We start from the raw sequence: 25573 nt of genomic DNA, 5'->3' as shown, positions 1-25573 counted from the left end.
AAATGAAAAGTGATCAAATAAACATACAATAGGGAGTGTTGATAAGGACTGTGAAGAATAATGCAGGGCGACAGGACAGTACACATGGCGAGGGGAGAGGGACTTATATAAAGGTGGTCAGAGAAGACTTTCGTGATTTGTTAACATTTATTTGAGTAAAGGCCTGAGTGGAGGAAGAAAAATTTCCACACAGAGGGAACAGCTAGTGCACATGTCCTGAGGCAAGAGCATATTTGGAGATGTGAAGAAATATCAAGGAGAGTGATGTGAATGAACAGAGACAAAACGCTGGAGAAGTGACAAGAGATGACGTAGCTCAACTAAATTAAGAATTAATGAGCAACATTAACTATTTCAAAGCCCTTACAGAGAGAAAATATGTAGAAAATTATTATCTCAGGCCGTAAATAGAGTGAATGTTGGTGGTCATGTATGGATAAATTGAAAATGCCTTTATTTTCTCTTAATTTTTATTATCCTCTGGCTATTTTATCCTTTTGAAAAGTGTAATGTATCATTTATGATTTCTTTGAGCAGTGCTTTGTAGTTCTCCTTGTAGAGACTTTTCACTTCCTTGGTTAGATATATTACTAGGTATCTTTGTTTTTGTTATTGTAAATGGGATGTATTCTTGATTTGGCTCTCAGCTTGAATATTATTAGTGTATAGAAATACTACTGATTTTTCTAGATTGATTTTTGTATCCAGAAACTTTACTGAAGTAATTAATCAGTTACAGGACCCTTTGGTGGAATCTTTAGGGTTTTATAGATATAGAATCATACCAACTTGGAAAAAAGATAGTTTACTGACTTATTGTTCTATTTGGATGTCTTTTATTTCTTTCTCTTGCCTGATTGCTCTGGCTAAAACTTCCAATACTATATTGAATAAGAGTAGTGGCAGTGGGCATCCTTTTCTTGTTCTAGTTATCATGGAGAATGCTTCATGTTTTTGCTTGTTCAGTATAATGTTGACTCTGGGTATGTCATAGATGTCTTTTATTATTTTCAGGTACATTCATTCAATGCCTAGTTTGTTGAGGATTTTTATCACGAAGGGATGTTGGATTTTATAAAAATCTTTTTTTTGCTATCTATTAAATTAATCATATGGTTTTTGCTTTTAATTCAGCTTTTACAGTGAATCACACTTATTGACTTGCATATATTGAAACAATCTTGCATTCCAGGAGTAAAGCCTACTTTATTATGGTGAATTGATTTTTTGATGAACTGTTGGATTCAGTTTGATAGTATTTTGTTAAGGCTTTTTGTGTCCATGTTCATCAGGGAAACAAGTGGAAAAAAATCCATGCTCATGGATTAGAAGAATCAATATTGTCAAAATGGCCATATTGCCCAAAGCAATCTGCAGGTTCAATGCTATTCCTATCAAACTGCCAACATCATTTTTCACAGAACTAGAAAAAACTATTCTTAAATTCACTGGAATCAAAAAAGAGCTTGAATAGCCAAAGCAATCCAAAACAAAAACAACAAAGCCAGAGGCATCATATTTCCCAACTTTAAAGTATACTATAAGGCTACAATAACCAAAACAGCATGGTATAGAAACAGACACATTGGTCTGTGTAGACCAATGGAACACAATAGGAAACCCAGAAAGAAAGCTACTCACCTACAGCCATCTTATCTTCAACAAAATCAACAAAAATAAACTATGAAGAAAGGACTCCATATTCAATAAATGGTGCTGGAATACCTGGCTAACCATAATGAAACTGGAAGAATGAAATTGTACCCCTAATTTTACTATGTGCAAAATTTAACTAAAAATGGATTAAAGACTTAAATATAAGACCTCAAACTATAAGAGTCCTGGAAGAAAACATCATTCTGCGCATTGGCCTTGGAAAAGAATTTATGACTAAAACTTCAAAAACAATTACAACAAACCCAAAATTTGGCAAGTGGGACCTAATTAAATCAAAGAACCTTTGTACAGCAAAAGAGACTATCAAACTAAAGAGCTTTTACAGAGCAAAAGAAACTATCAACAGAGTAAATAGACAGTCTACAGAATGGAGGGAAATATTTGCTAATCATGCATCTGACAAAGGTTGAATATCCAGAATGTATAAGAAACTTAAACAATTAAACAAGTAAAAAATAAATAATCCAATTTAAAAATGAGAAAAAGACACTTTTCAAAAGAAGATATACAAGCTACCAACAAACATGAAAAAATACTTAACATCACTAATCATCAGAGAAATGCAAATCAAAACCACAGTGAGATATTTTCTCACATCAGGTATAATGGCTATTATTAAGAAATCAAAAAAGAACAGATGTTGGTGAGGTTGTGGAGCAAAGGGGACAATTATACATTGTTGGTGAGAATGTAAATTAGTGCAGCCACCATGAAAAGCAGTTTGGAAATTTTTCAAACAACTTAAAACAGAGCTGTCATTCAACCCAGCAGTCCCATTACCAGGTACATAACCAAAAGAAAGCAAATTGTTCTACCAAAAAGACACATATACACTCATATGTTCATTGCAGCACTATTCACAATAATAAAGAGATGGAATCAACCAACGTGTCCATCAATGGTGGACTGAACAAAGAAAATGTGGTACATAAACACCATGGAATACTACACAGCAATAACAAATAGTGAAAATCATATACTTTGCAGCAACATAGATGTGGCTGGAGGCCATTATCTTAAGCACATCAATGCAGGATTATAAAGCCAAATACCACACATTCTCACTTATAAGTGCGAACTGAATGACGGGTACTCATGGACATAAAGATGGCAACAATAGACACCGAAGACTACTAGAGGAAGGGACACAGGACTGACAAACTAACTATTGGGTACTATGCTCAGTACCTGAGTGGCAGGATCCTCTGTACTCCAAACCTCAACATCACAAAATTTACTCATTTAACAAGCTTGTACATGTACTCCCTGAATCTTAAATAAAAGTTGAAAAAAAATAAAACTTTTTGTCTTTTATGTAAAGAAGATGTAATATAAAAATGTATGTTCTATGAAATGATTTAAAGACAGAAATATTAATCATTTAAAGTACTTTAGCTATGTATCTCCCAATAAAATATGCTAACAATATAAGCCAATACTTTCATTGAAAGCCATAGCACTTTTATCTCAAACAATAATGCTTAGAATATTCAACTTAAGAAAAAAGTAACAGTAGTCACAAATTTATATTTGAATACTCGAATTAACTAAATTATTTTTATTAAAACCCTAGCCACATTCCCTTTACCTCTGGCTAATTTTTCACTCCCATGTATACGTGCCCACAGGAGTCACATGTATGCATTTCTGTTCATGGGTTTGTTTTTCACCAGTTTTTACATGTATGTTACTTGTGTCATATGATAGAGAAAATGCATATGAAGAGTGAATAAATTATGTCTTCCTAATGCATTTTTGTTTGAACTACATTACTTTATGCTTTCCTTATGCCATTTTTATTCAGGTATTACATTTCTAATCGTTATATTTCCCTTTTCTAGACAACAGACTTTTGAAGAGGTAAGGATATAATTTCCAGAAATTAACTGAAATGTGGGCCTTAAAATGTCATGAGGTGCCTGGAGAATTTCAGAAAGGAATGAAACTAGGTATTATACAGGATATCAGGATATCATTATCCTGAAATGTTAAACTCACAATCCTAAAGACAATTTTGCCTTCTCAACAATTTTCTTGAATGTACTCTACACCTCCTTGTTCTTCAGGCTTTAGACCACAGGGTTCAGCATGGGGAAGACCATAGTATAAAACACACTGCAATTTTGTCTGTGTCAATGGAATGACTGGAGCTGGGCTGTATATACATGAAGATAATGGTATCATAGAAGATGAAAACTGCAGTGAGGTAGGAAGCACAAGTGGCCAAAGCCTTCTGGTATCCTGCAGTTGAGTGCATCTTTAGGATGGTGATAAATATAAATAAGTAGGATATAAAGATAACTAGAAGGGCAAAGAAGATATTGAAGCTGGTTACATAAACAAGAACCACTTCATTCACATGTCTCTCAGAGCAAGACAGAGCCATGGCTGCTGGAACCTCACAGAAAAAGTGATGGACTTTATGGACACACAGAAAGAGATTGAATGTTTCCCCAGTGTGAATGGAGGCATTCAGGAAACCACCGATGTATCAACCTATGGCCAGGCATGTACACACACTTGTCATCATGGTGGTGGTGTAATGCAGGTGTTTGCACACTGCTGCATAGCGGTCAGAGGTCATTAAGGCCAATAGTACATTTACCACACTGGCAAAGGAATCAGAAAAGAATGTCTGAGCAGCCCACACAGTATAGGAAATGATTTTGTCTTCTCTAAGGAGCCCAGATATGACCTTTGGAGTGACAACTGAAGAGTAAAAAAAGTCTACCAGAGACAGATTACTGAGGAAGAAGTATGTTTGATTGTGGAGTCGAGAGTACCAGAGAATTGAAATGATCATCCCCAAGTTTCCAACTACATTGATGAGATAGATAAGAACAAACGTGATAAAGAAGGGGACTTACACTTCTGGGACATTGCTTAGTCCTAAGATGAACTGTGACACTTCTGTACTGTTCTACATCAGTGTTATTTGGAAGCAGGAGACACCCTATATGAATGAGAAATAAAGGAACAGAGCATTAAAGGCAGTAGAGGTTGCAGAAAAATTAAAATGTTTATATACATTATGTACTATTTCATTATAGCAATAATATGTGTTTCATGATTTGCCATAATGAAAACATGAAGTTAACAACAAGATTTAGTGGATTAATTATCAATACAGCCTAGACTGTTGACTGAAGGATTCACACAGGTCATCTCTCCAGTTTTCAATTTTTTATATATATGCAAACTGAGATTTGGAAAAATGTGTGAATTATCCAACATGATAATTCTGAAATTAATGAATCAGTCAGTTCAACTTTTCCTAGTCTAATAAGTTCATAGACTTCTATGTTGCTAATGTGTCCACAGCTAGATATTTTTACTTCTATATTCCTTGATTCCTCTCAATAAATTTACAAAATTGAGTGGTTGTTACTTTCATTTAGATTGTGAGGCACCAGAGGTTAAGTATTTTATTCATGTTTACAGAATTATTCATTGGCAGGCAAAGCTTTGACTCAAGACAGAATTGTTACCAAATTTGATTGACTAAATTAATTTAAATAAAACTGAATTTAACTCAATTTAGAATTATTCATTTTCGCTATTATTTCAAACTCGGTGTTTGTGGTTTCACAGTGAATTAACTGAAAGATACGTGCATAGTAGATGTGGTGAGATAACTGGGGCAGTAGACAAATGTGTAAACTGCAGAGGTGTTGCTGAGGGACTGGAAGGAATAGCACTATGTATGGAGCTTGGGCTCTGGGAAGAGGTGCATGCCATTTCTACATGTACAACCTAGGAATCACTGATCCTAACCTAACTACCTGAACAAGAATTTCTTCATCTACATAAAGAAGGTAGTAATGAGACCTACCCCAAGGTATTATTTGGAGAATTAAATGAGAGAGTGCATTAAAAAAAGTCGATGAGTAAAATGTTGATTGTTTAGCACAGCCTGATGAGTGCTAGTTGTGCCTCTATTATTGGAATGAAAGGATGGCCTTTATGTGGTTTGAGAAGGTAGGTGGCAACATGTAGAGCTTCAAGTATGGATAATGCTTGAAGTCTTAAGTATTACACTTTATTTTGCTTTTTTTCCCCATACATCAGGTTCATGAGATTTTATGTGCTCCCCACCCTCAGTGATTTACACTTAGTTCATGCTCTGCCCATGTGATTGGCTGCTCTGTTCATTCCATGTGAGCCATTCTTTTGTTTAATATTTTTTTCTTGAAATCCACAGTTTTCTTTAGTTGAAAATTTCTTTTTCTCATTACTGTCATCCTTATAGTTGAATCACATATATTGATGGCTGAAAGTTCACAGTTTGTGGATTACGTTTAGCCTGCAGTTGTGTTTTAGTGGAAAGTTTATGTTTAAAGTGTTTTTATTTGAAGCTGTTCTAGTGTATGAAGAGTATTTTAAGTCTTTTTTATTTTAATTTAAAGCTTTTGGAAGCATTTCCATCCTTTGCTAAATTCTATTCCCTGTTATTGTCCTCCTATTCCTTTACAACTTCAATGTACAACCCTAGCCTAGGAGAGAGTTTTATGTTTGTCCATCTTAACACACATCCCACTTTTAGCATATACTATGTTCCAAAATATAGGATAAGAGCTTTATACATAGCCATGTGAGTGATTGTGTTTGTGTTTGCATGCCTGTTCTTAGTTATCACCAAGGCAATTGGTAATTCGTGAAGTTATGTGATGTGTACAATTCTACAGCTAGTATGAGGAAGATTTACCATTCAAGATTTATGCCATCCCCATTAAGCTACCAAGGACTTTCTTCACAGAATTGGAAAAAACTACTTTAAAGTTCATATGGAACCAAAAAAGAACCCGCATTGCCAAGACCATCCTAAGCCAAAATAATAAAGTTGGAGGCATCATGCTACCTGACTTCAAACTATACTACAAGGCTACAGTAACCAAAACAGCATGGTACTGGTATAGATCAATGGAACAGAACAGAGCCCTCAGAAATAATACCACACATCTACAACCATCTGATCTTTGACAAACCTGACAAAAACAAGAAATGGGGAAAGGATTCCCTATTTAATAAATGCTTATTTATTTAATAATAAATTACCATTATTTAATTGGTAAAACTGGCTAGCCATAAGTAGAAAGTTGAAACTGATCCCTTCCTTACACTTTATACAAACATTAATTCAAAATGGATTAGAGACTTAAATGTTAGACCTAAAACCATAAAAACCCTAGAAGAAAACCTAGGCAATACCATTCAGGACATAGGCGTGGGCAAGGACTTCATGTCTAAAACACCAAAAGCAATGGCAACAAAAGCCAAAATTGACAAATGGGATCTAATTAAACTAAAGAGTTTCTGCACAGCAAAAGAAACTACCATCAGAGTGAACAGGCAACCTACAGAATGGGAGAAAATTTTTGCAATTTACTCATCTGACAAAGGGTTAATATCCAGAACCTACAAAGAACTCAAACAAATTTACAAGAAAAAAACAGCCCCATCAAAAAGTGGGTAAAGGATATGAACAGACACTTCTCAAAAGAAGACATTTATGCAGCCAACAGACACATGAAAAAATGCTCATCATAACTAGCCATCAGAGAAATGCAAATCAAAACCACAATGAGATACCATCTCACACCAGTCAGAATGGCGATCATTAAAAAGTCAGGAAACAACAGGTGCTGGAGAGGATGTGGAGAAATACGATTGCTTTTACACTGTAGGTGGAAGTGTAAACTAGTTCAACCATTGTGGAAGACAGTGTGGCGATTCCTCAAGGATCTAGAACTAGAAATACCATTTGACCTAGCAATCCCATTACTGGGTATATACCCAAAGGATTGTAAATCATGCTGCTATAAAGACACATGCACACGTGTGTTTATTGCAGCACTATTCACAATAGCAAAGACTTGGAACCAACCCAAATATCCATCACTGACAGACTGGATTAAGAAAATGTGGCACATATACACCATGGAATACTATGCAGCCATAAAAAAGGATGAGTTCATCTCCTTTGTAGGGACATGGATGCAGCTGGAAACCATCATTCTCAGCAAACTATCGCAAGAACAGAAAACCAAACACCGCATGTTCTCACTCATAGGTGGGAATTGAACAATGAGAATACCTGGCCACAGGACGGGGAACATCACACACCAGGTCCTATTGTGGGGAAGGGGGTAGGGGGGAAGGATAGCATTAGGAGATATACCTAATGTAAATGGTGAGTTAATGGGTGCAGCACACCAACATGGCACATGTATACATATGTAACAAACCTGCATGTTGTGCACATGTACCCTAGAACTTAAAGTGTAATAAAAAATAAAATTCCTCAATATCATTATTTATCAGGAGAAATGTAAATAAAAACGACAAAGAGACACTATTTTATAGTCCATTAGGATGGCTATTGTAAAAGAAATAGAAATTAACAAATATTGGCATGGATGTAGAGAAATTGGAGCCCTTATAAATTGCTGGTGGAAATGTAAAATTGTAGAGCTGATATGAAAAACAATTTGTTAGTCTTCAAAAGTTAAACTCATAATCCCAGCACTTTGGGAGGCGGAGACGGGTGGATCACGAGGTCAGGAGATCGAGACCATCCTGGCTAACACGGTGAAACCCCGTCTCTACTAAATATTACAAAAAACTAGCCGGGCGAGGTGGCGGGTGCCTGTAGTCCCAGCTACTCGGGAGGCTGAGGCAGGAGAATGGCGTGAACCCGGGAGGCGGAGCTTGCAGTGAGCCGAGATCTGGCCACTGCACTCCAGCCTGGGCGACAGAGCAAGACTCCGTCTCAAAAAAAAAAAAAAAAAAGTTAAACTCAGATTACCATATGCATAAGCCATCCTACTTCTTGTTATCTACTTAAAGAACAGAAACAGGTCTTCAAATAATATTTTCACATAAATGTTCATAGCATTGTTATTAAAATATTAATGATTGCTCAAAGATGAAAACACCCCAATGTTCATCAATTGAGAACGGAAGAACAAAATGTAATACATATATACAATGAAATATTACTCAGCCATAAAATATTAATCCTCGTTACAATATGAATGAGCCTTGAAAACATTCTGCAAAGTAAAATAAGTCATACATAAAAGGTCACATATTATGAGATTACATTTATGTGATCTATACAGAATTGGTAAATCCATAGAGATTGAAATAAGATTATTGGTCCCCAGGACCAGGGGCCTGTGGGAATGAGGGACACTGCTTAACGGGTATGGAATCTTCCTTGTGAGTAAATAAAATCTTTCGAAATTAGGCCGGGCGCGGTGGCTCAAGCCTGTAATCCCAGCACTTTGGGAGGCCGAGACGGGTGGATCACGAGGTCAGGAGATCGAGACCATCCTGGCTAAAACGGCAAAACCCCGTCTCTACTAAAAATACAAAAAACTAGCCGGGCGAGGTGGCGGGCGCCTGTAGTCCCAGCTACTCGGGAGGCTGAGGCAGGAGAATGGTGTAAACCCGGGAGGCGGAGCTTGCAGTGAGCTGAGATCCGGCCACTGCACTCCAGCCTGGGCGACAGAGCGAGACTCCGTCTCAAAAAAAAAAAAAAAAAATCTTTCGAAATTACATATATGTGATGGTTTCACAACTTTATGAAGGTACTAAATACCAATGAATTATATACTTTTAAATAATAAATTTTATATCATGGACATTTCATATAAATTAAAAAGGTGGAGTCAGGGAAAAATTGCACAGGCATAAAATGGAGAAAAGAATGTGACTGTGAAGGGAGAAATCAGACTGAAGGAGACCAAAGTCAAGGAATGCTGGCAGTCACCTGAAGATGAAATATGCATGAAACTGTTTATTTCCTAGAGACTCTGGAGACTGATACCTTGATTTCATCCTAGTGAAGCTGATTTTGGACCTCTGACCTCCAGAACTGTAAGGAAAAAAAAACATGTTGTTTTACTTCCCTAAGCACGTGGTAATTTGTCACAACCTAAGGGAACTAACACAAAATATTTGTTGTGTTAAACCATTGGGTTTTCACTTTAGTGTGTTATTTCAGTAAAACCTAGCATCTTTTATCACCTGTCTTCTGTGATGAGTTTTTTTCTATTAGTTCTCCTTTTTATTCATTTACTCATTCACCAAAATCTTGTACTGAGCCCCAACTCTGTTCCAGGCATCATCTTTGTTAGTGAACACATCAGAAATTGTTCCTGTATGCATCAAGCTTTTATGCTCGTGGAAAAACAAATTTAAGTAAACACACACAAAGATAAATAGATAATTTTGCATTGTGATCATATTACGAAGGAACAGATAATAGAGATAACATTGTGTAGGCCTATTTAACATTTAATATGTAAATTTGTCCCTTCACTGAATTGCCGTTTTATTAGACACTCTTGAGTCCTTCTGTTGTAATCAACATCAGACTAATATCTGAGAATAATGACAGTAGTGCAGCTAAACTTATAAAAAGGAATCTATATAATTAATGTTTCAAAAGTTCTATGGAGAAAAGTGACAAATTAGGTGATGAAATGACATAAGAATAAGAAAAGGAATAGAGAGAAGTAATTACTAGCATATTTTGAGCAGCTATTCCATTTCAGGCACTGTGCTGTGTTCTGGCTCATTCAGTACCCATTCAAAATAATTCTATGAGTAGGTAGTATTTTCACAAGTAGAATCTCAGGACATGTAATTAACTTGACACTTGTCACAAAGCTTTGTTGAAATGGAATTCATATGTAGCTTTATTCTGTGTTTCAAGTCTATGTTACTTTTATTTGCACTTGTCATTTTAGTCATGACTTGGAGAATGGATAAGGATTCAAAAATAAACAATTGTGGAATTAAATTGTGATGCAGAAATTTGACACTTTTTCCATTATATGCTATCCAACCCCATTACCTACAAACAGTATCCAGATTGTATTATGAAAGTCTCTCTGTATTAGTTAGGATAAATAATGCTAGCTGCCATACAAGCAAACTCGGAAATTGCAGGGGCACGATCACAGAAGATTTTCTTGCCCACAGGTTATTCAATTAATTGTTCTATAGGAATTCACACAGAGATTCAATGACCCAGGTCTTTTCACTAAGTGATTCCATTATCCCCTGTAGTCTGAATTTTGTCTCTCCAGATGGTGACAAAGAGAGAATACAGAGGACTACATGAGGAGTATCACGGGCCAGAGTTGAAATGGCATATATGACTTCACAAACTGGATTGTCAAAAATACAATCACATAGCCACAATGTACTGCATAAAGACTGAATAATAGCCCAGCTATGAGTAGAGTAAAAATAAAATAGTTTGGAAAACAACTACCAGTTTTTTCCATTGTAATACTTATGATCATCCAATATCCACTTTATACCTCCTCCCACAGAAAGAACATATTATTTACCTCCACCAAAGAGACCACCTAAATCCTAACTAATCACCATCCAAGCTCAAGCTCAGGTTAAATGGTTAAATGGTCTTCTCCATATATTCAGGATGTGGCTCCATGTGGTTCAGCAATTTATGAACCAAAAAGAAAACTTAGCTACTTCTGCATTCACATTCAATATATAAAGTCATACCAGAGTAAAGATAATTAGCAAAACACACACACACACACACAAACACACACACACACACACAAAACTCAACCCCATGTATACAAGACAGTAATGGGAGACATACTGGTTGGTTTTAAAATCTTGTAGAATTGGCATTATGAAAGTCCCTTATCCCAGTAATGATATGTATTTCTTTATGAGACCCTGATTTTTTTTCTCTGGGGAAAACTCCATTTTCCATTGTTTTCCTTGGCTGCGGCTGTAATCTCTTCAGTGTTTGTCTTCTTATCCATTATTCTTTCTTACAATTTCTGAAGTGTATTGAACACAAAATCCTGTCTAGCACAAAATAAACAAAGGCAGTTTATTAATAAACTTGTAGCAAGGAAACCATCTTCTATTATTTTTACTTCAGCAGGATTTCAAGTGTGTTAGAAGGGCCAATAAGTTCACTGAGTAAAATGGAATAAATACTGAGCCAGTGAATCAGTGGCAACCATCTGATTAAGATGTGACTTTCAGAAGAGGTAGAAACAATAATTGGTCTTCAGGTACATTTGTCAGCCCTTAGTTGGCTACAAGGTGAAAAGCAAATGGTTTTGAGATTGTCTTTTAAAATATTTTTTTAAATCGTACTTTAAGTTTTGGGATACATGTGCAGAACATGTGGGTTTGTTACAGAGGTATATGTGTGCCATACAAGAATTTTAAATTCAAGCCTCATAGCTTTGTTACAATAAAATAACTAGGTTAGGTGATCACTCATAGGGAATTTCCATTCAAGTTGAAGATACAGATAAACAAGTGAACAAATAATACCAGAGTTTAATGTTGATAATGATTATGAAGAATGAAGTAGGCTGAGGAAAGAAGGTCCATGGGAGGGGAGAGGCTATTTTATGAAGTAGTTCAGGAAAGGCACGACCTGCCTGGGTGAGGTAACATTTAAGTAACAATCTGAAATGAGTGTGGAAATTTTCTGAGCAGAGGAAACAGCAAATAAAGAGCTCCTAAGACAAGAGCATGCCTAGATATGTCCAAGAGTAGTAAGAACTAGTGTGAAGGCAGTGGGGTGAATGTGTTTGAGAGTGCTAAGATGTAATGTAGCTCAACCAAAGCAATGATGGTGGCACAACAATTTCAAAACATTTACTGCCAAAAAAGAGAATAGCATTATTATTCATATCAATGCTATTTTAAAAAACAAAATGTGAAGTTGATAGTCATATGGGTAAGGTAAAAAGATGACAATATTTTCTCTGCTTTTGTTCTAATTTGACTATTTATCTTTTCAAGGTTGTCATGTGAATATGCTTTCTCTCACCAAATCACTGCATAATGACTGAAACATTAATATTAAGATAGTGTAATTATTTATATTTAGATAAAATGTGCCAATAAAAAACTATATTAAAACCAGTGTCATATTTCTCTGTATTTTGCATGCTTAGAACTGTTTCTCAACTAAAGAAATTAATAATATAATAATATAATATAGAAAGCTATTGCATAAGGTGGATCTAAGAGGGATAAAATGATGTTTTATGGATTTTACATTGTTAAAAGACTAAACGCAGAAAATATTTTGTGTCCTCAACAACATTCTTGAATGCACTCTTGACTTCATTGTTTCTCAGGCTATAAACCACAGGGATTAGCATGCGGATAACCATAATATAAAACACAGATACAATTTTTCTGTGTTCATGAAATGAATAAAACTTGGCTGCACATATGTGATGAGGACAGTCCCATAAAATAAAGAAACTGCAGTGAGGTGAGAACCACAGGTGGATAAAACCTTCTTGTATTCTTAAAGAGAACATATTTTAAAATGGTGACAAATACAAATACGAACAAGCAGGAAATCAAGATAATGAGGAGAGTAAAAAATATATTAAAGCTTGAAGTAGGAGCAAGGATCAACTCATTAATATGTTTATTAGAGCATGTCAGACTCATGACTGCCAGAATATCACAGAAAAAGTGATGGATCTCATTGGACTTACAATGTCTCAAATGTCAACAGCAGCAGTCAGTAAACTTAAGACATACATGTATGGCCACAGAAGCACACACATTTGTTGTCGTGGTGGTGGTGTGATGTGGGGGTTTACATATTACTGTGTGGCGATCATAGGCCATTGAAATCAAGAAGTAACTTTCCACAGTAGCAAAGACTGCAAAAAATAACATCTGAGCCGCACATACATTGTAGGAGATGACCTTGTCAGCTATCAGCAACCCAGTCATCACCTTTGGAGTGACAGTTGCTGAATAGCAAAAGATTACTGAGGAAAAAGTACACGGGAGTGTGGAGACGAGAGTCCAGTAGGATCAACAGCATCATCCCCAGGTTCCCACTTGGAGTGAAGAGGTAGATGAAGTTGAACAAGACAAAGAGGGGGACCTGTCGTTCTAGGGCTTTGGTTAGTCCTAGTCAAATGAATTCATTCACCTCTGTATTATCATCTGTAGATGTGCTTTGAGACTCATGGGATGCTCTGTAGGAAAGAGAGATGATGGAATGGAGTGATGAGCAATGAAGACTTGCACAGAAATGGAAATGTGTAGTCTTATGTTATGATAGCAACTATTTGTTCTCCAATATTCCTCATATATGAAACATAGAAATGGCAATGCAATTAGTGGATAACTTATCTAAACAGCAATAAACTTTGGAAGAGAAATGATCTTCACGAATCACCTTCCCAACTTTTTAAAACTGAGTTACAGAAGAGTTAATGAGTTGTCCAAGGTCACGTGCCTGAAATAAATCCATCTCCCAAATCAGGTCTTTCGAGCCTTCTAACAGCTTTACACTTCTGTAGTCTAGGTGATTTATATGTATATAGCCATTTAATTCTCCCATCACCTCCATTAGATTGAGCAGTTATTACTCTATCTGGTAATTTGGCAACAAAGATACTGAGTAATTTATTCAAGGTTACACATTTATTGATTTAAAAATTCAAACTTTATACCCAGAGTAGTTTCCAGCCCAAATGCTGTTAATAAAATAGGATTGATTTTAATTTTATTTAGTTTACACTTACTTATCTCCATTATACCAAGTTTAATGCACGAGGCTGCTTAGTAGAGCAATTCACAACTAAATACACAGTAGACGCAATGGGATAAATACAGTATTAGAGCCATGTATAACCCTGACAGCCGATTCTAAAGAAAATTATACCATTGGGCATAAAAGTTTGGACTATGAAAATAGGCTTATTTGCACTCACATTTAAATCCTACTGTTCACTACCTGGGAGACATTGCTCCTAAATGAAGTTCTCCGAGCTTCATTTTATCCATCAATCAAATGAATGTGGTATTGGGACATGCTCAAGGGATTATTATAAGAACTACATGAGATAATGCATGGAAAAAAGCACAAAGTGGGTACTAAGCATAATACTAATGGGTGTGAGCTCCTATACGATTATTAGGATAAAATGTCACTGTTTATATTGGTTTAGGAAAGGTAGGTGGTAACATGCAGGTGGGTGGGTTTCGATGTCTGGTAGCCTTACTCTATGATTTGCCTTTCCCTACACACTGTGTCTAAGGTCTCTTTTGTTTTCTCCAGTATTTCCCACTCTGTTCTTCATCTCCCACATGAGTGACTGTGCCAACCATTTTTAGTGAGATCCCAGGGATCTTCAAGACCTCTTTTGCCTAATATCTTCCCTGTGGTCCACATTTTAGTTTGTGATGAAAGGCTCCCCTTCAATTTTGGATTCAGTCTTACTGTCATTATTGTCAATACTTAGCTCGATCACAGTTATTGAAGGTTGAAAATCCATGGTCGGGGCATGACCCTAATCTTCAGATCAGTTCATGAGCACCTTCAAGGTGTTTTAAGTATTTTTACTGTATTTGTATTTAAATCCTTGGGAAGCATCTATTCTTTGGTAACCACTATTCTCTATTATTTTCCTCCTGCCCCCTAAACACAATAACACATTATTTTATATGTTCAGATCTTAAATTATTTGTGTTTGTCAATACCTCACCCAAATAATTTTATATGTACATATATTCTAATTGGGCCCACCTGGATAATCCAGGATAATCTCACCATCTCAATATCCTTAATTTAATCACCTGTGTGCAGTCTCTTTTACAATGTAAGGCAACATATTCATAGGTTCCATGGATTATGATGCAGATTCTTTGTTGGCCATTATTCAGTCTGCCACAGTAGACATAAAAACAACATAGAGTAGGTAAATTATCCATAGAGTTAGAGATTGTTGACTGAGCCATCTGCTCAGATTACACAGCCAATTTTCTAATTGTATTATCTGTAACAGAGGTGCAGGAAGAGGTATTAACTTATCAAAGTTCACATACCTGGAATGGATCCATCTCCCAAAGCAGATCAACCAAGATTAGTAGCATGTTAAATGTACTGCTTATGTGTAGTTTGTCTCATAGATAGAGGGATAATTATATATTAAGAGATAGATATAGATAACTGAGGGGGAGGGAGGTAGTGTACGCACACATACAGACATATATTTATATAACCTCATTTGCACTTAAGGAAATGGAGGATTCAAAGGTTAGATGTCTTCCTGAAATTCCACACGTAGTACAAAATATTCATGCTACAAACCCACATTAAACTGATTCCACTGACTGTGTCTTTAATTGCTGCATGTTAGATGTTCTAGATGAACAAATAAGAGGAAAGTATGAGATTGTGGAAATATAAGTGAAAATGAGTAAGAATCTTGGTCGTTTCATGATGATTCCTCTGAAATGTAAATATTTGTCATTTCACTCTGTTTGGGTGAGCTATCCTTTCCATGACAGGCTGATACGTATAAACAGGATGAATTTACCACCTATTCAAAGAAACCATCATCTATCTTAAGTTTTTGCTTATCTTGTTAAGAAAAGTAGCATGTCATTTCATAAATATCACTGTACTATCTCCTGAATAAAATGCTTTTGCGTTTGAATCCTAGACCCCATGTCAAGGTTTAAGAAAAATTTTTTAGCCAGATCTGAGCTCAAAAACTCACAGAAGATGTAGCTGCCCACTGTTTCTACATGAATTCTACTTCTTGGGGTAGTTCTGTCTTTTCTGCAGGGGATATTTTCCAACACCCCCAGTGGATGACTGAAACTGGATAGTACAAAATCCAATTATCATCAGTAGAAACATGTTTCTGTTCATGTCTTACATCCCAAAATTTAACACCTTTTTAAAATCTTAACTAGCACATACAACACACTATGGCTGTAACTTTTGTAGTGTGAGGTGTGGCAGCAAAACTAGCACGAATTCATTTTTCTTTCTTCACAGTTTCACAGAAGTTTCATTTTTACTGTAGATCTTAGAAACTTCAGCATACAATTTGTTATTTTTCTTTGTTAAGTCAAGAACTTTCGCCTTTTTAAGTAAAGGAAGCACTTCATGACTTTGCTTTGGAAAATCTGAATTGCCAGCATCACTATTCTTGCACTTTGTGGCCATTTTTTAGTAAAATAAAAATTACTCCACACAAAACATTACTATCACAAGCCCTGTGATACTGTGACAGTCAGTCTAATAACCAAGAGAGTGACTAAGCTACATGCAGGTAGCATATCTGGATAGGTTGGACAAAGGGATGATTCAATTTCCAGAAGAAAATTTAATATATTTGGACTGCAGCTGACCTCAGGTAACCAAAACTTCAGAAAGTAAAACAGTGGGTGAGGAGGGACTACTGTGTATTGATTATAAAAACTATCTTGCTTCTTGAAAAGAAGGAAAAGGCATTCCTGAATTGTGAGTCTGCAATCAGACATTTATCCCTGGAAGAACACATAAATAATATCGGAGAAACTTCTCTCATTTACTGGTTAAATGGTTCCAAGATTCCTGAAGCACAGAGAAATAGAGACAAGATCCTTAACATGGAACTAGAAAGCTTGGCTTTAAGTCTTATATATTCTGTGGATTTATCTGTGTACACAAAAGAGTTATTTATCTTCTATTCAGCTCAGTTTCCTTATTTGTGGAATAAAAATAGTAAAATTAAAAATTCCACATACTTTACAGAATTGTGTCTGCCAAATAGCAAATAAAGGTGAGTATGTGAAGTACTTTAATACTTCCAACACTAAGCAACATAGTATTTTTCTTGGGGTATTTTTCCTGCCTGTGGTTGCAGACTCACTTCTGCAAATGCTCAGTTTGGAGAGAGGCTGCTGTGTAGTAAAAGAATTAGCTTAGCGTCATTTCAATAAATGTTGACTGGAGGCTCTACTCAGAGTTTTGTCTCTTCAAAATAATGTCATGTGTGCTCCCAGTGAAATTCCCAGAGCCTAATGAAGGGGAATCAGGAGAAAATTATACAGGCATGGAGCTCTCTGGGGAGCAGGGTTCCTATGAGGGCAATCGCTTCTCCTCATCCCCCTTATCAAGGAACAAGCAATTAAACTGCAGGCAGGGACATAGTGAAGTATGTTATTTAGCACATGTGTATATTTGGAGTGTCTGTTTTCCCTCATTTTTATTAAGGTCTCATTTACAAACAAAAAAGAGTGGCTTGTTTAATTATTCGTTATGATTATTGATATTTGAAATCTATTTCTAAAATTTTATTTTATATTCTGCCTACCCTGTTTTTATTTTGTTTTTCACCTTTCCATTCTTTTAGGTGTTACAACTAAATATTGGGCTACTAGAAATTTTAGGAGGTTGATAAATAGTATCTTTTTTCTTTCCTTTTTATGATGAATTGACAAATATAACGCAGTTGTATAATGCAGAAGATTAAAATTTGCCTTAATCCTGGTAAGTCATTTCAAATTTTTTTCAGATCTTTAAGCAGGGGGCTTCTTTTATTCTTGGAATTACTTTCCCACAGCAAACACCGTTGGTACTGTACCCACTCTCCCCTGGTATTCATTGCCCCTGTGATGGTCAATGCATATTATTAAAAATTATTAATAGTCTGTATTTCTTGAACTGAGGGCTTATTTTGCAGTACAAATATGATCAGCCCACATGTAAGTCGTTTCATTCTTCTGGCAGCAGTCATCTGTAAATGTCAGAGGAAGTATAAGCAAAAATTCTCCAGATTCCTTACTTTTCAGATGTTATCTGAGGATTCTTTGTACATAGTTCTTAGTACAATGGAACCTCAGTTGTCCACAGATGTTACCTATGCACAAGTGAAACCCTGTGTTGACTTTTCCTCCTTTTCTCTTTCCTGCTACCTTACCAGTGCTTTCTGCTATTAACTCCCAAATAAACTACTTGGATTTAAACCACTGACTCTGGGTCAGCTTTTAGGGTACCTTATTTAATATGTACCCCAGGATTGTACATCTCCCCTTTGTGCCCTTGTACAGGCAGGCCCTATCTCATTATCCCTATCAACACGCAGGACAGAAGAAGAGACAGCAATCTTGCTGCAGATAAGGAGGACCAAAAAACAGAAAAGCAAAGTTCCAAAACATGTTCTATTTTTTCTTCTAAATTTCCCAATGTAATATATTGCATCTCTTTCCTCTTATTGAAACATTGTCACTGTACTTCTGCACCTGTGAATTGTAAACTTTATTTTTTGTAAATTTGATAATGTCTTGATTTGCCTTCTTATTCAGATGGTAGTTCATCTGGGTATAGAAATCCGAATTGATATTTATTTTCCTCGAGACTTTTGAAGAAATCAGTCTACTGACTGCTGACTTCTACTCTTTTTTTCATATGAGAAAATTGATTTCAGGCTAATTATTATTTGTATGTTTCTCTCTCTGACATCTAAAGTTTCTGCTTCTCCTTGTATTTGCACTTTCACAATACGGTTCAACAAAAATTTTAAGTGTATTACTCAAAAATTAGTGTGATTATTCAAAGGACTTAAATGTCTTTAATTTGGCAAATTCTCAGCCATTTTACATTTAAATATTTTTCTTCTGTTTTTGCTATTCTTTTTTATGGGGTTCATACAACAATATGTTTGAATTTATCAATTTGTTAACTATCTCTTATATTGACTTTTTTGTTTTCTATCTCTTTAGTCTCAAAGTTATATGTTTAGTATTTTATTTTCCAACTTTTATTTTCTAGATCTGAATTCAATTTTGACTCACCTAACATTTATCCCATCCACTAAAGAATTTTATAAAATTATTTATGTATTTTTCCATCTTTATTATTTTTACTTGACACATACTAATTGTACATGTTTATGGGGTACATTGTTGTATAACAATAAAATCAGGGTAATTTGCAAATCCATCACTTCAGATATTTATCATTTCTCTGCATTGGGAACATTAAAAATTCTCTCTTCTAGCTATTTGAAAATACATAATAATTTGTTGTTAACCATAAGCACCCTACAGTGCTACAGAACACTAGAACTTATATTTTATTTTCAGTGTTCTCATTTTTTTATATTTCTTACTGTGTATTAATAACCACTATTTTTCTTTCATTTATTTTCAGTACTTAAATGGAATTAGAACACATGAAAAATGGTAGAAGAGCCATAATCTTAATCATTCTCCAAAAAATTGTATGCCAAGTTAACTAACTTTTCTATGTGTCACTGTCCTTATCTATACAATTGGCATAACATTTTCTCTATTTAACTATATTAATGTAATAAATTATGTCATTTAGAATACTTAGTGTAATATTTTCCATATAGTGAGTATTCATTAATATCCACTACTACTAGCACTACTGAATACCTGTTTGTTAATACTATCATAGCAGACAGTGGCTTCATATTGATAAAGGTATGAAGTGACAAATAAAATGATACTAACAGAAAAATATAATCTAATGCTGATAAGTAAAATAGGCACAATAAAAATACTCAGCCAAGAAGCAAATGTAGGAATGTGAGAGCAAGAGAGAGAGAGAAAGCAACAGAATGCAACAGAGAATGAGAAAGGGAGGGAGAGAAAGGATTGAAATTTAAGAGCAGAATCAGAAGGCAAATGTGTCAGAATACAGATGTAATATAGCCATTAAAAAGAAGACTTCCAGAAGATTATTTTCACCAAGGTTATTGTGAGAGCATGTTTGTCCAGTAACTTGCCCAGATTAGATAGATAAGTGTAACTGATTAGCATTTTAGATAGAAACTATTTAGATGAATGTAGTCTTAAGAACATTATATCCACCAGTTGGATCTGTTTCATAGTCTTTGAAAACCCAGTTCATATAATTTCCAGAGTAATTATGTCACAGAGCTATAAAGATTAAATTTAAACATTTATGGGACCCAGCTAACACAATGTGTGACATAAGAAACATATTCAGCTTGTTGGCCCCCTCTTATTTTCCTCCTGGATGACTTTGCAGATATACCAGCTTTAAAAGTAATGATCAACTTATAATAAATTTGTTCCATATATGTGCCCAGAATTAGAAAATAAAGTTTGCCTAGCTCTAAAACCTAAAGTATAGCCCGAATCACCTTGATTTAATCTACTCACTTAACCAAAGTATATTGAATCCCAACTGTGTTCCAGGAACTGTGTTAGTTACTTTGATTTTTCACAAAGTGAATAAACATTTACTTTTTATGTGGATAAAGAATGTGAATGCCACATCATATAGTGATAAGTAATATAATAAAGTAAAATGTTATTTGATCACTATAAAAATGTTCAGAATGTGCCATAACATCCTAGTGACCATGAGGCCCCTTCCTTCCATGAATTGCTCATTGAGATCAAACACATAAACATATGCATCTGATTGCAATTATTTTCGAAAAGAAGTTAATTTCCTCATTCCTCTGATGTAATAAGAGTGGCCAATGCATTGTCCAAATTACTTTATTTATTCTTCCAGATATAAGGTACACTAAATCTTTGGCACAAGAACAAATGCACTATTATGAGGTGGGGTGGGACTATCTTTTCAACAAATAGTGGTAGAACAGCTGGACCTCTAATGCAAAAAAAAAAAAAAAAAAAAAAAAAAAAAGAAGAGGAAGAAGAAGAAGAATCCAAACATAGATAACTTATACTCTTCACAAAAATCAACTCAAAATGTCATCTGATAGGAGTAATTTTACTATCCCCTTTCCAATTTAAATGTCTTTTATTTCTTTTTCTTGTTTGATTACTTTTGCTAGTACTTTGTTGAACAGAAGTGGCAAAAGAGAGCATTTGCTGAGAAATTCACTGGTAGTCTGATGAGAGTTTCCTTATAAGTAACTAGCTGCTTTTCTCTTGCTGTTTTTAGAATTTTCTCTTTGTTTTTGACTTTTGGTAGTTTGACTGCAATGTGTCATGGAGAGGACCTTTTTGGGTTGTATCTATATGAGGACCTACCAGGCTCTGATATCTAAACATCTAAATCTTTTGCTAGACTTTGGAAACTTTCAGCTATTATTTTGTTAAATATATTTTCTTCCCCCCTTTGTTTTCTCTTTGTCTCCTGGGACACCAAAAATTTAAATATTTGGTTGCTTTTTGGTGTTCCATATGTTATGTAGGCTTTGTTCATTATTTTTTATTCTTTTTAAAAAACTTTTTATCTGTCTGTATTTTTTCAGAAGATCTGTCTTCAAGTTCTGAAATTATTTCTTCTGCTTGATCTAGTTGAAGTTTTTGAATGCAGTTTTTTATTTCATTTAATGAATTCTTCAGTTCCCAAATTTCTGTTTGGATTCTTATATACGATATCTATCTCTTCAGTAAATTTCTCATTCATATCCTGAATTATGTTCATGATTTTTTAAATCAGTGTTCTCTTCTATCTCGCTGAGCTTCTTTAATATCATTCAAATTATTTTTCGAGTATTCCATAAATTTCTTTTTCATTGGAATCTATAGCTGGAGAATTATTGTGTTCCTTAGGAGGTGTCATATGTCCTGCTTTTTCATGTTTCTTGTGTTCTTACATTGATATTTCTGCATCTGGTGTTACAGTCACTTCTTCCACCTTTTTTTTTAGATGTGCTTCCATAGGGAACTTTTTCCTCAAAATGCATATATGGTGTTGGTCGGATAAGGTACTTTGTCTTTGACTCTTGTTGTGTGCAAAATCTGTATGATTTCTTGACTTGTAAACAGAGTCAGTGATATCTGTGATTTTCTCAGTGGCTTAGAATGTGGTTGTCAGTGGAGGCTGTGGTGAGGTTTTGTTGGGGGCAGGATGTCAAGTGAGCCAGTCCTTGGGCCCCAGAGGTGGCAGCAGCATGCCAAGCATGCTTATTCTTGGGTCCCAGGGCAGTGAACACTGGCTCCCAAGTTAGCCTGTCTAGGCAGGTTGATTTTTGGACCTTGGACCTCCAGGTTGCTTGCTCTGGTGCCAGCAGTAGGCTGGGCAGGGCAGGTGGGTAAGTTCAAGCCCCTGGGAAGTGGATGTGGCATGGACAATGACAGTGTCAGTGATGGGACAACCCTCTGGCTCCCGAGTGGTCTGCACTGGTGTTGGCCATAGTTGTGACAGACTGAGTGGGCTAGTCCCCAGGCTTGCAGGTTGGTGCCTGTGAGTGAGTTCCAGCTGTGGTGGTTGCAGCCTGTTGGGTAGGCTCATCCTCCGGCTCCCAGGAAGAGTGCTCAGGTGCCACCAGTGATGTAGGATAGAGAAGGGTGATCCACAGACACTAGGGCCTCAGACCAAGAGCTCCAGAGCTCAGAGGGGTGAAGCTGGGCTGGATGGGCCTGTTCTCAGGGCCTTGGTGGTGCATGTGGTGCCAGCCGTGGTAGGCAGAGGCAGGGTAATCCTCAGGCCCCCAGTGGAATGCTTGGGTGTGTGTGGCAGTGGTTGCTCAGCAGTCTTGCTGAGTTCTTTTCAGTTCAGTTGGGCAGCATGTGCTTTAGCCCCAGGTGGCGACCGTGGGTCACCATGCACAGAGGCCCTGCTATTGAGGTGACCAGGGTGCAGGATCACTGCCAATGGCTTGTGATTTGGCCCTGGTGGCAGCAGCTAGCAGTGGGACAGTGGTTTTTAACAATGAAAGAAGGAAAATCCAAAGGCTACATATTGTCATTCCATTCATGTAACATAGAAATGTAAAAACATCAATGATTTCCAAGGGTTGGGGGAGTTGGAAGTGATTGTCTATAAAAAGCATGCAAAGGGAAATTTTAGGATGAATCAGATATTTTCTATGGTGCTCTGCTGGTGAACACATGCCTGCATTTGTCCAAACTCATAGAACTACACGTAGCAAAGAGTGAATGTATCGCATACAAATTAAAAATGATCAACCAAGAGTACAGGGGAATTCCAGAATTAAACAGACTGTGAAAAAAAAATCTAATTTTATTATAAATGTATGACTTTACTTCACTGAAAGGAGATGAGGGGGGAAAAAAAAGCCAAGCTAAGTAAGGTTGGAAAAACAATGTGCTAACCAGAAGCCCTGAAGTTAAAAATAAATTTTGCAAAAATACTGTGCTTTAGTTGCTAAAGTTGTTTCTCATGGAGGTATGGATTAACAATTATGGAACTGCTTTACTCCTATGCTGGAGATGGAATAAACTGAATTAGTGTCACAGACATAGGGGAGGAAAAGGTTCCTCAACCCTTCTAGGGTTCCTGGCTAGGTCTGAGATAAAACTGACAAAGACAAACTAACAGGCGAAAAGCATAACCGATTAATTTAATCAAAATTCTATGTGACACGGGAGCCTTCAGGAATGAAGACTCAAAGATCCAGGGAAAATTGTTTGTTTTTATGCTTAGGTTCGTGGAAGTGTGACTGCATGTGGAAATGTGACTGGACAAGGTACATGACCTAATGGTAATAGTGAGAAAACCCAGCAAGGCCTGTCTGTTCAGATTCCTCTTGGCCTCTCTGTGGTAGCATTTCTTCCTTCCAGGTATCGGGCAGGACCTCTCTGGAATGAGAGTCAATTATTTTTGTAACTTTTCTTTTAGGTTTGGGGGTACATGGGCAAGTTTGTATATAGGTAAACTTGTGTCACGGGGGTTTGTTGTACAGATTAATTCATCACCCGTATGCTAAGGCTAGTTATTTATGTCCAATAGTTATTTTTTTCTGATCCTCTCCCTCCTTCCACCCTCCACCCTTAAGTAGGCCCCAGTGTCTTTTGTTCCCTTCTTTGTGTCCATGAGTCCCTATCATTTAGTTCCCACCTATTAAGTGAGATCATGTGGTTTTTGGACTCCCTATTCAATAAAAGGTGCTGGGTAACAGGCTAGCCATACACAGAAGATTGAAACTGGACCACTTCCTTGAACCCTATACAAAAATCCACTCAAGTTGGATTAAAGACTTCAATGTAAAACCCTAAGCTCGGCCGGGCACGGTGGCTCAAGCCTGTAATCCCAGCACTTTGGGAGGCTGAGACGGGCAGATCACGAGGTCAGGAGATCGAGACCATCCTGGCTAACACGGTGAAACCCTGTCTCTACTAAACAAATACAAAAAACTAGCTGGGCGAGGTGGCAGGCGCCTGTAGTCCCAGCTACTCGGGAGGCTGAGGCAGGAGAATGGCGTAAACCCGGGAGGCGGAGCTTGCAGTGAGCTGAGATCCGGCCACAGCACTCCAGCCTGGGCGACAGAGCAAGACTCCGTCTCAAAAAAATAAATAAATAAATAAAATAAAATAAAATAAAACCCTAAGCTCTAAAAACCCTGGAAGACAACCTAGGCAATAGCATTCTGAACATAGGAACTGGCAAAGATTTCACAACAAGGACAAAGAAAGCAATTGCAACAAAAGCAAAAGTTGACAAATGGGATCCAATTAAACCAAGAGTTTCTGCACAGCAGAAGAAAACTATCAACAGAATAACACAACCTACAGAATGGGAGAAAATATTTGCAAACTATGCATCTGAGAAAGGTCTACTATCCCGCTTCCATAAGGAACTTAAGCAAATTTACAAGAAACAAACAACCCCATTAAAGAGTGCCCAAAGGACATTAACAGACACCTTTCAAAAGAAGACAGACATGTGGCCAACAAGCATATGAGCCCATTTTTTTATGACAAGCTCCTAGAAAGAAAGGTGGGAGAAAGAGTAATATTTCTAGGTTTTATGGCTTGCTCTGGGGAAAAGGAGTTCTAGTTTCTATGGTCCACCATGGAGAACAGTAATTCTGGTTTCTGACCTACTTTGGGGAAGAAAGAGGGGAAGAGACTGGAGGACAGGGGAAGGTCAGAAAGACTTTCGTTCTGAGGCTTCTTCTGAGGCCTTCCAATGTCTTTTTGTTCAAAGTACCCGTCATGACAAAGTGCCATACTTTGGGGCGTCATTTTCTAAGCCCCAACAGAGACATCAGTATGAACTCATATTTAGTTTAATATAATGAATAAATTTAGGAATAAATATGGTTTGCTCTGTTTACAGGGTACAGAAATATATACTTAGTTCTTTTGATAAAAGAGCCTAGAAGAAGTGAAACAGCAGTAACAG

General features: G+C 36.4%; 1 pseudogene; it reads right to left on the bottom strand.

The window, feature by feature from the left end:
• Positions 1-3474: 3474 nt before the first annotated feature.
• LOC103235146 (olfactory receptor 5B3-like) lies at positions 3475-4603 on the bottom strand (annotated as a pseudogene).
• Positions 4604-25573: the final 20970 nt, after the last annotated feature.

The sequence above is a fragment of the Chlorocebus sabaeus genome, chromosome 1 (assembly GCF_047675955.1).
Source record: "Chlorocebus sabaeus isolate Y175 chromosome 1, mChlSab1.0.hap1, whole genome shotgun sequence".
In the NCBI taxonomy this organism is placed as follows: Eukaryota; Metazoa; Chordata; class Mammalia; order Primates; family Cercopithecidae; genus Chlorocebus; species Chlorocebus sabaeus.
Note: the sequence above shows the minus strand (reverse complement) of the source record. Positions and strands in the feature narration are given on the sequence as shown.